The sequence below is a fragment of the Lolium rigidum genome, chromosome 7, assembly GCF_022539505.1.
Source record: "Lolium rigidum isolate FL_2022 chromosome 7, APGP_CSIRO_Lrig_0.1, whole genome shotgun sequence".
In the NCBI taxonomy this organism is placed as follows: Eukaryota; Viridiplantae; Streptophyta; class Magnoliopsida; order Poales; family Poaceae; genus Lolium; species Lolium rigidum.
In genome coordinates, this window is record NC_061514.1 from 129,135,928 (window position 1) to 129,149,752 (window position 13,825).

The 13,825-nt window shown below is 44.1% G+C and overlaps 1 pseudogene; it reads left to right on the forward strand.

Moving 5' to 3' along the window:
- Positions 1-2,463: 2,463 nt before the first annotated feature.
- LOC124671986 lies at positions 2,464-7,663 on the forward strand (annotated as a pseudogene).
- The last annotated feature ends 6,162 nt before the right edge of the window (positions 7,664-13,825 follow it).

Genomic DNA, 13,825 nt, shown 5'->3' on the forward strand with positions numbered 1-13,825 from the left:
ATTTGTGATGGTGCAAGCTTAACTTGAAGGGAGAATAACTGAAAACATTAATCTGGTCTTAGGACGCCTTGACTCAAAATCTGAACCACGGGTCCATCCCCTTTGGGAGTCCATTCTAAAAATGGTAAAATATTATTATTGGTGCACACATTTTGGAGATATTAACACCTACAAAAAAAAATTGTATAATCTTTACAAAAAAATAGGTAGTGAGATGGCTGGTGTAAATATACGGCAAATAATATAATATTCGATGTTTTTTTTATTTTTCTATGCTTTTGGGTAACTTTAAGAGGGGGCCTAACGAGGAAGCTTAGGGTTGACGGAATCCTTCAGGCTAGCACGAGACATCAGATACCAAACAAACGGGGAGAGAGATTTACCCAGGTTCGGGGCCCTCGATGAGGTAAAACTCTTACTTCCTGCTTGTCTGATCTTGATTTATCGAGTATATCGGGTCATAATGGGGTAGCCGATAGGCTGCTATGGTCGACTCGCCGAGAGGCAAGGATTTTAGGGTTTGTGCTCTAAGTTACGGTGATTCTACATAATGTTATCCTCTGGTCGGCAGGCTCTCTCCTAGCCTTTATAAAGCAGGCCAGATCCCGAGAGTCCTGTTCGAACTCGACTAGGTTACAATAAAATCTTAATCTAGTCATTCCTTCATTAACACCTTCTTGCCTTGTCAATCAATAATCCGTCTCATGATAGGTCCCCTTTGTTGGAACCGACGTACGGATCCACCTTGGTCATTGAACAATCTTCATGGACCCCTAGTTAGGTCAAGGGAGGTAGACTAATATCAGGTACCCGAAGGGTAATGCCCACATCAGGGCCTGCTGTAAGTTTACGCATGTTTGAATTAAGTTGCAAGGATACCCTACTAAATTGGGAGAATAATGAGATCTTGTGAACATGTGTGATCTGAGTTAAAAAAATTGCTCTAGCCGAACGGCGACAACATCTAACATTGGGACAAAGAGAAAAATAAAAAGGATAAATTACGAGGAAAAGTAGCGAGTTCTCTATATTAAACATCGTCGTCAAATGGTGTGAGGTCACAAAATTCGCAAGCATGCCAATTAGTGTTCAAAAGAGATAGGACAAGTTTGGCCCTGGACAACCGGCGCTGCTTCTCCGCCCATGCTGGCCATGGCTTCTCCTCCGCTATCGCTGGCCACCGCCGTTGCTCCCCGCCTATGCGTTCACCTCCGCCAAAACCGCAGCTCGTGTGCCCGCCACCGATTTGGCCCAATTTTGGCCCCGCCCGACCTCCGGTGTGGCAGATTGGTAGAGGATCCAGGGGATTCACTTCATCTTGAGTCTGCGAGTCTTCGGCATGGCGAATTGGTGGCCGACGAGATCGATTCGTGCATGTTGATGCCTTCATTGTGGGTAGGGAAGACTAATTTGTGGGGGATTTTTTCGATGTTATATACGTTGTCATGATCTGCTACATGTGTTGCTTGTTTTTTGTTTGCAAGTGCGTGCAAAGTGATACAATGATTTTTGTGTATATGATGCAGGGAGATTGTACTAATGCTTCGTATGTTATATTTTGTGTATATGCAGAGAAAAATGTTACATTTGAGATTAATTTGTAGCATTGATGGACCTTTTCACCATAATTTCGCGATTTGATAGACTATATATGAAAAGTATTGGGGTCAAATGTTACATTTTCTTTAAAAAAAAGTTTTGATACATATAAACCGTTTTTGTACCATGACCGGACACACAGAAATTTAAATATATCGAATGGTCCTGAAGATATCTAACAGGAGGCATTTTTACAGCAGGCTGATCCCTAGCGCTTGCCTAATTATAATGGCCTCGCAATGATATTGACGTCTGTGGTCGAGTGTTGTAAGAAAAGGTGCAGTCTGAAGAAAAGTATTAAGATCGTAGCCACCAGTGGAAATGGTAGAGAGAGATATCAAGGAACACCGAGAAAGTGTCCCGGCCGTCTGACGCGAGAGAGGAAAGAACCGAAGACTCGATCAGTGGCCATGCCATGTGCGCGCTGCTTGGCGCCAATTGTTTAGGCTAGAGACGTGGAGGGGGAGAATGCTCCCGTATTTGGAACCCTCAAACAGCTGCAAGTGGCATGCAAGATGCAACAACCCCTGTTCCTTCGTGCTTGATCCGAAGAAAACAAAACGTTGCTTGCTGGTTAGTTCGTCTCGGTGAGTGAGATGCTGCCGTCTGTCAGCTATGTCACCGATGGATACCACCATATATCGGCCATCGATATGCTCTTTCTCAGCTTTAGGATTTGTTCGGTGGTTCTACTACTCCTAACGGCATAGCACGACCATGTACTGCCTCGAGCTCACCTGCTCTCGCTAGCGGATTAGTTGGCGACGAACGGCATCGTGAGCCGTGACGACAGCCGGTGTTGACCTTTGAATCCGTCGATGTTAAACAGCACAGGGATCCTAAACGTTAGTAAACTAATGGGTAATGGCCGCCTTCGATTCTACCGTACTGCAACGAACGGCTCCGAAAATAAACAACTCGATTCTGGCTGCCAATGTCCGCCTCAGGTTCTCAACTCTTCGAGCCACGCACACTTCTTTCGATCCATTTGACCACGAATTAGTGCCTAGCTCGATCGCCCCGTACGGACCTGAAGCCAGAAATGCCAGCCTGGGTAATTTTGTCGGTGATTTTCCATGCAACGGAACATCATGGAAAAGCAAGCGGTCGTGGCGCTCGCACCACCAACATGTATCTGGATTATGCACAAAGGATCTCAACGGAACCCGAGCGGCATCCAGGGCCAGCCCGTAGGGCGGGGCAGAGGCGGTGCTCGCTTTGGGCTCCTCTTATCACGCTCCTATTAAAATTCAATTCGGCTCTGGAATACGTATGCTTTCTCTACTAAAAAATTATATTTTAAAAAAAATGACAAAAAACTCAACATTTACATCTCTATAATAATATATGTCCGTTCGTCAAGCTTCAAGAAAAACCAACATTTTTTGTGGACTATATAAAAAAGAGAAATTTTATCTTGTAAAAAGCATTATTTTTATCATCGAGTTTTGTCTTTTGTACACACGTCATATGACAAGTTGATTTTTAATGAAACAACTTTATGAGCGGTAGCACGTGAAGATGTACGTGCGAATTTTTTGTTTAAATTTTCTTTGAAACCTAAAATGTGTGTAAGATGCATTTCAAACTAGAGGGAGCATATGCTCTCATGTTCCAAAACATCACTCCCCTCTCCTTTTACAAAAAGAAAAATTCTTGAACATTTACTATTTGGAACGTACGGTTTAGAACAATTTACAAAACATACAAGGCACAAGTTGCAGCTTACCGTGCTTCTACTTCGACTCCTTTTAAAAACAATGATGTCAATATTTCTGATAACCTTTTCCGATGGCCCGATTTTTCTCTAGCATTCCTATACGTGCAAAACAACACCGACCCTCATAACTTTTATGTGATTAATTCTAGAGATATTTATGTGTATACACGTGTACGCAAGTAGATATTGGTAGAAATAAGGATCGTGGTATATAGTTCGCTCGATCAATAAAACTAAATAGTTTCAAGTGTTTTCACCGAGATTTCGAACACCATGGATCTTTCAATTATACATAATATTTAGTTTGCTATTGCATTATCCTAATAATGCTCTTGCGGAATACTAACTTTTAAATTCTTCTGTGTGTGACCAAGTGGCGGAGCTTAACGGAAATTGTTAAGGGGCCCAAGAACACCAATCATGGTTAAAATTTAATCAATATTTAAAAAATTAGCATTTTAGGAATTTTCAGTAGTAGGGGGGCATGGCCCCCTGCCCTAGAAAAGCTCCACCACTGTAAACAAGAAGCCCTTGGTGCCACGTCACTCTAGGGTCCCCAAGATCTATGGACCGGCCCTGGATGTCAGCCGCGTTCATGAGAGATATCATGAATGACGATTGATAAGTGCACATATGGGGCATTAAAGAAGTCGGAGTGCTTGGAAAGCATGATGGGGAAGAGAACACATTTAAAGACTCTGGTTTTAGAGTCCTTTGCTACTGATAGAAGGCATTCACATGCCTCACTTAGGTGATACTGATACAAGGCTTTCGGCGTACTGACAACACTTTCACTCACGGCGGCGCTTCAGTAACAGCTTGTTGCAGTGCGCATGATCCTTGACATCTCTTCTGATGGTAAAAGGCGTACAAAATCTACGAAAGGTCGTGCGCCGACGAGAACAACCACGCCATGAAGGTATTGGTGTTTTTGGGAACGATACCCCAATCGGGAGCCTTTGTTGCATGTTTATGTGAGGCATAAAACGGCCACGGCAGAGAGAGTTTGTATCCAAGTTGATATACTATGCCGTACCCTAAACAAATACATAATAAACATCTAACAACCCCCCTTAATCTCAGTCTAGAAAAATGTTGAGATTACGCTTAAACTCAACGATTAACTTAATAGGAAAAAGCTTACTGAAACCATCAACAACTTGATCCATATTAGAGATAAACTTGACCTCCAAGAGTTTGTTAGCCACTCGTTCATGAATAAAGTCGTATCCATCTCAATGTGTTTTATCTGGGCATGGAAAACATGATTCACCGATAAGTATGTAGCGTCAAGATTGTCACACCATAAACATAGTTTGTCAGAAGAGAGATGCCATGTTTCCAAACTAATACTTCAACTCATATTAACTCAGATGTTACATTGGCAAGAGCCTTTGTATCTAGCCTCAGTACTAGAGCGAGAAACTGTGGGTTGTTTTCTAGCACTCCAAAAATTTAAATTGGAACCAAAAAATTATAGCAAAAACTCTTGTAGAGCTATAGTCATCAAGATACCCCGTCCAGTCGGCATCTAAAAATGCAGTGAGAAGTGTAGACGAAGACAGCTGAAAAGTGATTCCGTGTTGATTGTACCTCTGATATAGCGAAGAATTCGTTTTCCGCTGACCAATGAGCAGTGGTAGGGGCATGACGATATTGACGAGGATTCTTGAAATTGTTCTCAATGACTTTGCATCTACAATGCACGAAGAAGCTTTTTTGTGCAGCATTGAAGTGTGTAATTGTCGATGGAGTTATTGTAATTTAGTTTTTATTTAGGTAACCAAACTAGTAAAAAAATACTTGTTATATTTCTCTACCATTTTGTTATTATGTCTATCGTAAACATGTGTATGAAGTGAAACTAGGCACACATATATAGTTATATTTTTTGTGACAAATATATATCTAATTATGCATAGAGTGTGGATTTTTGGAGGACAGGCTGCACATAGCCTTTTTCTTTTGAAAAATTCGAAAATGGCATTCTGAAGTTAAAAAAAAACTTATTTTTCGTAGATGTAGACAATCTTTATTTCTATAATTGTGCAAAATTTGAACTTGAGATACCATATATTCAAGGCTGCATAAATATTACAAAATCTGATAGATTGTAAGATTGTGAGAGTTTGCACTGTTCACTATTGTAGATGTCAGATTTTTTCATTTTTGCGCAGCTTCGATTATAAGGTATTTCGCGTTGTAATTTGGCACGTTGGTAGAAAAAAAAAACAGTGTCTACGATTAGATGTGTAACTCGATCTACGTTTTAGGTTTCCTGTTATGGATACACATGTATTATCTTGAAGGAGCCTTTTGCCGACTTCGCCCAAAAACCCTGAAAAACATAAGGCTAGCCTGGGCTGATCCTGCTACTCGTGTTCCGGGCCAACGAGGGCCTCGTCTTTGCACCATACTGCGGGGGCTCCTATAGGCCGCTTCGTGCGGCCCCGAAGCTTGACGCTGTTGAAGAGAAAAAGATCTGAGCAGGCCCATTTACCAGTCGGTAGACTGCATTGCTATGTTCATTCGCACAAACATGGGCAACGTCGTTCCCTGTTTCGGTTTCTAGTGTTTTCTATTACTCCGTCTTTTCTGTTTAGATTCAAAAACTATTCAAATTTATACAATGATTAAATTTGAACAATATACAAATACAAAAATGTTCAAATTTGGAAATGTTCAAAACTGAAAATTGTTCAAAATCGAAAAAATCAAACTTTAATAAAAGGTCAGTTTTAAACAACGTTCAAATTTGAAAATTGTTCAAAGTGTTAAAAAAGTTTGAGTTAAAAGAATTTCCAAACTTGAAAAAAGTTAGTTAAAAAAATGTTCAAATTTAAAAAAATCAAATCTTAGAAAGTTCAAACTTGAAAAGGTTCAAAATTTTAAAAGTTTAAATTTTTAAAAAGTTCAAAACAAACCGAAAATAACAGTAAAACCGAAGAAAACCAGGGAAAAAACGAAGAAAACCGAGCACAAAACAGCAGGAACCCACCAGAAAGCCGGAAAAAAAAAAAGAAACAAGAAACCCGAAAATCCCTCTCCCACTAATGGGCCTGGCACAGCGCCTCGTCGCTTCAGGCGGCCCCGATGGTCGGGGCCGCATTGAGCGGTGAATAGGGTTCGGCCCCTACAGCGACGGGTGGCGTCAGCTCCGCAAGATGTGCTCCTCAGCTCCCGCCGCGTCCGCTCCTTCCGCGAGGAGTGGCTAGGCCGCCTCCTGCGGTCTGTCGAGTCGACGGCGGGGCCTGTGAACCTGACCGAGCGGATATGGCCGTTCGTCGCGGACTCGCCACTGGCGCTGCACGCGATCGTCTGGAGGCCGAGCGAGAGCCGCGACACGTCCTTGCGACTGCTCAAGGAGGGGCTCAAGATCGTGCCGGGATGAGCCTGCCGGATCTCGTCCCTTCGTCACGACTCGCGATGCGCCTCATCCGCGTTCCCGCCGAGATCGAGCGCGGCCGCCGCGGTATGGTCCCCATCGTCCAGAGTCCAGACCATCATCCGGGAACGTCAGGAGAAGAGAGCCGCCGCCGCAGATACTGGCGTAGAAGATGACGAGGACTTGCTTGACGTGCTCCTGAGGCTCCAGAAGGACACGGGATCCCAGTAGCCTTGTAAGCACTCGCCGAATACAGAATACTCTGTTTTTTTTTTTCTTTCGCGGGACATGTTCAGCGTTTTGTTTTCTTTCGCAGGAGGACATGTTCAGCGCAGGCAGCGATACATCGGCGACGGTGCTGCAATGAGCGATGGCCGAGCTGACGCGGAACCGAACGGTGATGAGGGAGGCGCAAGAGGAGGTCCGGCGAGAACTCGCCGGCCACGACAGGGTGACAGAGGATGGCTTAACAAACCTGCGCTACCTGCGGCTAGTCATCAAGGAGACGCTCCGGCTGCACCCTCCGGCGCCGCTGCTGATGCCGCGGGAGTGCGGCAGCCCGTGCCAAGTGGTCGGCTACGACGTGTCACAGCCCATAGGGCGTGATGGTGATCGTGAACGTGCGGGCCATAGGCAGGGACCCCGGACCCGGCACAGTGAGACGCGCCGGAGGAGTTCGTCCCAGAGAGGTTTCAGCGAGTTGGCAAGGATTTCAAGGGGACAGACTTCGAGATCATACCCTCAGGCGCCGGAAGGAGAGTCTGCCCCGACATGGCGTTCGGCACACCGCGCACGTCGAGCTCGCGCTAGCAGCATTGCTGTTCCACTTCGAGTGGAAGCTGCCGGACGGGATGGTCCCCGAGGAGATGGACATGACTGGGGAGGCCTGGATCACCACGCGCCGCCGGTCTGACTTACTGGTGTTCGCCGTCCCTCGTGTGCCGGTGCCAACGGAATAAGCTGCAAGGCTGGTGCTATGAACATCATGACGCAATTACCGAATGACACGATGACTCAATGCATATGCAACGCTTCTGCAGAGTAAAAAAAAAAGTAACCTGTTTCAACTGCTTCAAAAAGCACGTCTTCTTGTGGCATTGCCTTTTTATCACTTTGCCTCCTTAATTGGCAGAGGAGATCAGGGGCTCGATTACATTCAAACGGATTTTCTTGATGTCTTATTAAAATTACACTTTTCCTAACAAACAGCTAGCTGTTTTACAATTGGTGAACATTCACTTTTTCCACCGTCCGATCTTATTCTTCATTCACCGATCTCAGCTTTGTCTTGTCACGTTATTTGGGCTCGTGTGGGGCTGTCTACCTTTTTTTTTCATTTCCGCTGTCATTTTCGCTTGGGAGAGGAGGCGCAGGCCGGCAGAGGCTGCCATGGCGGAGCGGTCGGCAGTGACCCCGCAGCTTGCGCCACCGGCGCCAGAGGGAGCGGTACTTCGGGTGCTGGCGCCACCCTCGGCGAAGATAGCAGTGACCCCGCAGCCATTGCAAGCGGCGTCGGAGAGATCGGTGTAGCGCGAGCCTGCTCGACCTGCGGCGGAGAGATCCGCGATTCGCCTGCGTGGAACCATGGCCGCCGTTTCCGAGAAGGGTACTCCCGTTCCTTCTTTCTCTGTCTCTTGTGTGCTCTAATTTCATTTTGTATTAGCTTGTTTTCGTTTCGTCTGGTTCGGGCGTTATCTGCGGTGGAGCTGTCGCCGCTCCTTCTCCATGTGCTCCATATCAAAATTTGAGAGATTTTGTGCAGCCAAGAGCAGGAACTCAGCAAGGATGCCACGCAACATCCATATCTTAGTGTTCAGTGTGATTTAAGGTTCAGAGGTCCAGGGCTCGCATTGCTTTTGTTCTTATTTTTTGTATCCCATCATAATCCCATGCTTCACTGTAACATCCCAAATTTCAAATAAAGGAAGAAGAACAATTCCAAATTTCCAAATTTCAGAACCAACAAAAACTTTTATTTTGCATATAGTACCCTGCATAGGACTTGTGCATTTTGAGTGATATGCCATGATGATTGTTATCTTGTGTATGTGATGAATTCCAAAACCTTAGAATGATCAAGTGATGATCACCAACCAAATAGATCAAAAAGAGAAAGAAATCAAATATTAATAAAATCCTAAAAACCCTAACATATGGTCTATGTCATTTTTGTAAATTTGACCCTAGACCCATTTGATCTTCACCAATACTTGTAATATGATATTAAAGAGTAATTACAACTTTGAGAATCAAGGATATACCATTTAAATCAAATTCAACCATTAAAATAGGATCACATGAGATAATGGTCATTTCTGACTTTTATAGTCTGGTCACCACTTTGAGCCTCTCTATTTCAAAATTTCTAAACTAAACAAATCCAACTCTTTGCATGACATCCAAGTACACAACAAGGTAAACAACTTTTGTAAAGATCATGATATCAAATTCAGTATGAATCAAGAGTTATGATCAAGTGAAGATGAGACATTGAAACATATGTAACATTCTCCAATTTTCAAATATGATCAAACCAGGCCACCACTTGACCAGCACTTGCACTAGCAATGATCCCTAGACCCTCCTACACCTAGCCCATGCCAGGGAAGCCAAGGAGAGGGCCAGACACGGCGTGGACATGGCCATGTGATGACCCACAAGTATAGGGGATCGCAACAGTCTTCGAGGGAAGTAAAACCCAATTTATTGATTCGACACAAGGGGAGACAAAGAATACTTGAAAGCCTTAACAGCGGAGTTGTCAATTCAGCTGCACCTGGAAACAGACTTAGCTCGCAAGAGTTTATCGATAGTAACAGCTTTATAGCGAGTAGCAGTAGTGAAATAACAGCAGCAGAGTAACAAAGACAGCAAGTAGTGATTTTAGTAAACAAGCAGGATTAAAATACTCGTAGGCACGGGGACGGATGAACGGGCGTTGCATGGATGAGAGAAACTCATGTAACAATCATAGCAGGGCATTTGCGGATAATAATAAAACGGTGTCCAAGCACAAAGCAATCAATAGGCATGTGTTCCAGCTTATAGTCGTACGTGCTCGCAATGAGAAACTTGCACAACATCTTTTGTCCTACCAGCCGGTGGCAGCCGGGCCTCAAGGGAAACTATCGGATATTAAGGTACTCCTTTTAATAGAGTACCGGAGCAAAGCATTAACACTCCGTGAACACATGTGATCCTCACATCACTACCATTCCCTCCGGTTGTCCCGATTTCGTCACTTCGGGGCCATCGGTTCCGGACAACGACATGTGTATACAACTTACAGGTAAGATCAATAAACAATGAATATCATGATGAAACAATAACATGTTCAGATCTCGAGATCATGGCACTCGGGCCCTAGTGACAAGCATTAAGCATAACAAGTTGCAACAATATCATCAAAGTACCAATTACTGGACACTAGGTGCGGTGACCCAAGATACCACCGCATGTTGTAGTATACAAGTCGTTGATATGATCTTTGCGAAGGGACTTCTTCACAATTTGCCATATCCCTCGAGTGGTACAACGAAACATTGCAGGTCATAACACTCCATACTTTATTACAAACATTGTCTTAACAAGTTGGTATTCTCACAGGTCCTATGAGAACACCCTAAGATACTACTTAAGTACGATTACAACTCATAACAAATATAAAGAGCTCAACAACTTATTTAGGTAAGCTCTATGTTGCTCGGCTCTATGATGCTAAGGTATGTCACTACTCCTCCACCTCCGTGTCATCTGGTCCGTAGACTATCCCATAGTCTACGCCTTCCACTCCGCCGGTAAGATCAGGTTCTTCGTAGACCAGCTCGTAGCTTCCTTCTGGTGCTCCATCGTTGATAGCCTCCACTTCCGGATCACAGTCTAGCAAGGGTGTCGAAAGAAAGTGAGTACAGAGGTACTCAGCAAGTTCTAAAAGAGTAAAAAGGTGTTTGATGCACTAGCTACGACCATTGATCAGGAAATCGCAGGTCGATGCATGTTTTGAAAACATTTCTTCAAAAGGTTGCTTTTATTATGAAAACTATACCCGTCGGTCTTCACGAGTTGACCAGAACTTCGTGGAGTTCCTTTCCTGCCGCGTTCGCAGTTCCCTTCCCGGAACAAGGAGTGACAGCCACAATTTGATACACTCTGCAGAGGTGCGTTACTTTTCCCACAAGAGACCTCACCCTTTTTGCCATCCGCAGGGACTTGCCCCCGTTCACACTTCCTTTGGTGTGAGGCCAGGTATAAAGATCCAAGCCCACACCGCCTTCTCCGCGACTGCAAACCCACCCTTTTGTCCACCCGCACACCTCCAGTAGACTTCCCCGATAATACGGCTTTACTCATGGTGTACTTTGGACAATCCTTCATAGATCGTAGAGCCATCATCACTAATGGATGGGGATTTAAAAGGCTATCCCAACCTACGGTAGTGCCTCCAACACCCCGCCGGCTCTACCAATCCGTTGGCGTGCAGAAGGGAAAAGATACGACTGGCTTCCCAGAGCCATTATAGATCTCATGGTCAACGCGATTTGTACGGCGCTAGAATCACTGGACGACATTGGTAATTTAATCCTAGGGTGATATAACCCATTGCAATGGAACCTCCACCATATCAACACATACCATGGTTCCATTGCCAGCCACATAGTCATATTCATAGTTGGAAAATAACATTTCATTTGCGATGCAGGAATGATAAGTATATAGCTTTGCATTAAAGTAGTAGAAAATAATCAAGTTGACATGAGCAAGGGTGAACTTGCCTCGTGGACTGCGAGATAGTGCGGTTCAATGCAGTTGATGGAACCTGGACCTCGGGTTCTGTAAGAAGCATCATTGTCCGGTAAGGACAATGTTATAAAATCCAAATAATGCAATCATGGATGTATTATTTTATGTTGAATCCCTTTACCCCGTTGAGTTATTACAATTTAGGGTTGTATTTAAGATTTATGTCTTTGACAGTAATTTACAATTGATTTAAAATATAAACCATTTTAATTCACACAAAGTACAACATTTCAAAGTAAAACTATTTACTTGTTGATTACCTTAGTCATTCCAAAAATAATTTGAAATTATAGAGTTACCTCTATAGCTTTTGGAATAAAAAGGAGTATAGTATTTTTCTGGGAAAAATACCCTTTTTCAAAAGAAATGACTTGGAATAATAGAATTTCATTTTGAAATGTTTGAAAATAAGTATTTGAACTTATTTGAGATTTTTCCTTGAATTTTAAATACAAGGAAATAATAATTTTAAATTTCAAGTTATTATTTAAATTCTGAAAATTCATAATTTTGAATTTGTTTCATAAATTCCATTTCATATTTTATTCTTGTTAAGATTTATTTTTCATTCATAAATCCAATTTTTATTGGATTTTTAGAGTTGTTTTTGATTTATTAAAATTTGGTAAAGTTTTGGTCTTTTATTAAATGTAAAAAGACCAAAATACCCCCTGGACCTATATTGGGCCCAGCATAATAACTTAAACCCAGGGACGACCCAATAAGGCTGGCCCCCTTTTGGGTTCGGTGGCACCGAAGCGGCCCACCTCACTCTCCTCACTCGGCCCTCTCACTCGCTCGTCTAACCCTAACCGTCTGGCGACTCCCGTGGCGATGGCGTCGCCGCCATGGCCGCCGCCTCGCTCCGGCCATCGCCGGGCTCCTCCGCCGTAGCCACCTACCGAACCTGAACCGCCGCGAGCAGATCTATCGATCTGTCCGTGCAGTTTCTCCCTTCTCGTCCTCTCCTGGCAAATCGCCTCCGACCTAGATCCACTGGAGAATCGCCTCGGACGATTTGGTGGTCTCCGGCGAACTCTCGTCCTTGCCGTCGATGTACGCGCCCCCTGAGACCGACCTGGTGCGGTGCTGCTTGCAGTACCAGTGCCGTCGTCTCCGTGCCGTGCTGCTGTGGTGGTGTTCGTGCTCGTCGGTGTAACGCCGGCGCCTACCCTGGGTCTTGCAGCTGCTATGGCCGCGCGAGCACTGCCTCGCCATGCCATAGCCTCTGCCACCAGGCGCATGTAAGTGTTCTGCTCCTCCTCCTTCTCTTCTCCATGCCTGTGCTCCTCCCAAGCTACTGTGCCTCTTCTTCCTCCTGTTTTACTGCTCTCTGGTGATCCTGTGATCACACAGAGCCTTGCCATGACTGCCTAAGTTGCCCGTGCTTCCATTTTTCTGCAAGCTATGGCCAATCTACCAATTTCTGGTACTGGCCAGTGCTGCCTTGCTTGCTGTACATGCCAGGTGGTAATTATCTATTGCTTCTAGCATGCTCTGACCTTGCTATGCTATGTTGTGCTTGCTTATGGGCTTGATATACCATGCTGTTCATGCTTATGGGCTTGCTATGCTTACTGGTCTATCATGCTTGCTTGTCTAGGTGTACTTGTGTTGTATCTGTGACACTTGTGTGTGTGCCAGAGGTGCCTGTGATATGCTCCAGTACTACCTCTGCAAGCCAATGATCCATTGGATCATTCCTTGCTTGTTGGCTAACTTCCCTGTGTAACTTGGCTTGCTATGATTGATCCATTTGATCAATTGATTGTCAGTGATTACTTACTGGCTAATATTGTGGCTATATGAGTTAATTATCTGGTGATGCTGATGCTCAAGCATCACTGTGCTGTTGCTTACTTGTGCTGTTGCTTATCTTAGCTACCTAGACTTGTTCTAGTGGCTATAGATTAACTGTGTTGCTTAACAGTGTGCTACTGTCATGCTTAGCATGGATCTGTGATAAATTCATGCTTGTATTACTTAAATTATGATGAACTGCTTATGCAGTGATGATTAAGTTACTTGCTTGCAAATGATTTGACTGTTCATGATTATCTAGCAAGCAAAATAGAATCTGAATCCATTTCTGGATAGTGATGTGATATATTTGGCTTTCTCTTATTTGGTGCAAAGTGTGATGTGACCTCAGTAACCTTGCTACTGACTGGTTGCTCACATGATTGGTTGGATCTTGTTGGCTTCTCATCTTTGCTTGCATATTTGGGGATCATAGTAACTATGAATGCCAATATGCTTGCCTATGAAGAAATCTAGGGTTTCTGATGGTTGTATGCTTAGGGTTTTCTGTATAGTCTATA